Source organism: Diadema setosum, chromosome 16 (assembly GCF_964275005.1).
Source record: "Diadema setosum chromosome 16, eeDiaSeto1, whole genome shotgun sequence".
NCBI lineage: Eukaryota > Metazoa > Echinodermata > Echinoidea > Diadematoida > Diadematidae > Diadema > Diadema setosum.
In genome coordinates this window covers 9328202-9330873 of record NC_092700.1, presented here as the reverse complement: position 1 = coordinate 9330873, position 2672 = coordinate 9328202, and the positions used below count along the sequence as shown (strand labels likewise).

General features: G+C 43.1%; 1 pseudogene; it reads right to left on the bottom strand.

The window, feature by feature from the left end:
- Positions 1-1379: 1379 nt before the first annotated feature.
- LOC140240309 (uncharacterized) lies at positions 1380-2400 on the bottom strand (annotated as a pseudogene).
- Between the last annotated feature and the right edge of the window lie 272 nt (positions 2401-2672).

Here is a 2672-nt window from a genome sequence, read left to right as displayed (position 1 = left end):
TTAATAAATCACACAATGGAACCTTTCGGGTACCTATACTATCTCCTATTGGGTGGGACCAAACGACCCTGCTGGAAAGAACACAGTGGCCCACAGTGTGCTCACAATGTGCTCACATAGTCGCCTATGGGAAGCGCTCGAATTTAACATTGTGGAGATCGATTACACACTGTGATTTGTGTGTTTTTTGAGAGTTCACAGAGTAATGCTTTTTTTCGTTTTGCTTCACACTGTGAATTGATGATTCAAAATGTGTTCACCTTGTTAAAACGCTCGAAAAGAAGTGCTCAAAATGCGCTCACACTTTGTTTCACATTGTATTTCACACTGTAGGACACTCTTCTTTCCAGCACGGCTATGTGGGTAATACAATCTCGATTATTGTGGTTGTCATAATTATTTAATGTAAATGTTGTTTGTCATGTTATTTATGAAAAAACAACGTCGCTAAACCAGTGTTGACCTGTGGGCTCCAGCCGAGTACTGTCCTTCTGACATTTTCAGCTGGTTTTCATATGATAGTAGCCAACGCCAGCGTCTCTGTAGTGTTTCGTGTTCATGTCATTTTCCATACCTCCTGATTGCTGATCACATCTGGATACTTCCTTATCTCTGCTGCAACTTGTTTTGTCCGATTGTGCTACAAGCATAGTTCTTATAGGTTACAGCACCTATACATATGGTATAGACCTAGAAGATACGACGGGTATCAGCCGAGTGGGTTCCGGAAATTAGCTTTCCCCACGCGGCACCATGAGCTCTCCAGCATGAGAACCATCCTCTCCCATGTCCACATTGATTGTTGATTCTTTTTTGTTTCTTTCTGCACCTGTAGGGTTTTTACTGGATGGGGCTGAGCCCCAACCCTCCTCCTTTATCCGGGCTTGGGACCGGCACTGGCCGCGGTCTTGGTTTTCAAGCCAGGGCGGAGTTACTGTATACCAGAATATAATAGAAAATTAAATGAAAAACATTGAAATTTAATTTATATTTTATGAGTAATGGGAGGATAGAGAATTCAGCCATTGGCTGCGCATTAGCCATTGGCTGAATTTGCATAATATGAGAGGCCGTTCCGCGCGCAATCGCCATCTTTAAAAGCTAATGACTACTGTAAAAAATATTTCGAGATAAAATAGTTCTTGTATAAGCCACATTTAGAGCTGTTCAGAGTAAGGGAGGGAGCGGAGGGTGCTGAATTCTCTATCCTCCCATTTTCTATTTTATCTCGTAATGTACGGTAGAGAATTCAGCCATTGGCTGCGCATTAGCCATTGGCTGAATTTGCATAATATGAGACTTCAAAGATTTTCACAGTAGTCATTGCTAACAGAGGTTGATGTCAGAGATATGTTTTTGGGCAACTTTACCTACTATGTTTACAGGACTGTATCTTGTCCCCTCCTAGAGGTCTGTTGTCCCAGAACTGCTTGTCCAAAAGACGTTAACTGGGATTTGGGTTTCAGGTAAAAATTCTTGAACGTGGATTCACTTTTCCACCCAGCATGTTTGAGAATGTCTGCTAATGGAAAATGATTCCTCTTGGCAGACGACGTTGCCGCTGATCTTGTTGAGTGTGCTTTCAAGAGATCAGTGTTGATACCTGATGCTTTCAACACAGTTTTAATCCATCGAGCGATGGTTTGCTTTGATGCCCTCCCGTGAGGTTGCTTGTAGGTGACAAATAGTGCATTTTCCTCCTTCCTCAATGTGCTTGTTCTGTTAATGTATTCTTTAACATCGTGTACAACGCAGAGTTTCTTATCCTCGGGAAAGGCTTTCAGTGTTACTTTCACTCCAACATTCCCAGGTTGACTCTGCTTTATCAAATCAGCCACTGCTATCTCCACACAATCTTTGGACACCTTCACATTGTCAAGGGTTAGGTATGAAAGTGTTTGCACTCTTTGGGCGGAAGTCAACGCGAGTAAAAAACATACTTTGTGTGTCAGTAAACGTGTTGACACAGCGAAATCTTGTGAACTGGAGTTATTTGTCTGAGGTAGCTCAGCACCTTCCCTACATCCCATATGAAGCTGTATTGCGGAGTGGGTGGTCTGAGATTGAAGATACCCTTGAAGTACCGGCAAATCCAAGGATGTGTAGAAATGGTGTATTTCTCGTCCCGTAGAAGAACAACAGTGATGCAAGTGCACTCCTTGATGTATTCAAGGTGCTGTAGCTTGCTCCATTTTTGTACAGGGAATTAAAGAACACAAACAAATTTCCCATCTTTGTATGGGTCCAACATAAATGACGCTCGTGACAAAACCTTTGCCACTTCCTAATATACACCATATACTGCTCCTTGGTAGATTTCCTCCAAAACGCTGCCATTATATCAGCAGTCTCTTCCGTCAGCCATTGAGCTACAAAATGTTTGCTCCAACCCTGCAACATAAGAGGGAGAGGTGTTTAAGTGGGTGGGGTCTACCTGTAATAGGTTGAGTTAACGATTGGTGTTTTCGCAATACCCCGGGCTCCTCCAGTAGCACGTTACGTAGTACGGTATACCAGGGCTGTGTTGGCCAATTGGGCACTATCAAAATTCCCCTAGCACCATCTTGTCTTATTTTTTGGAGACACTTGGCAACTAGGATAAAGGGGGGAAACGCATAAAAATCTAGGGGTCCCCAATAAATGGTGAATGCGTCTACTGCCCATGCCCCTGG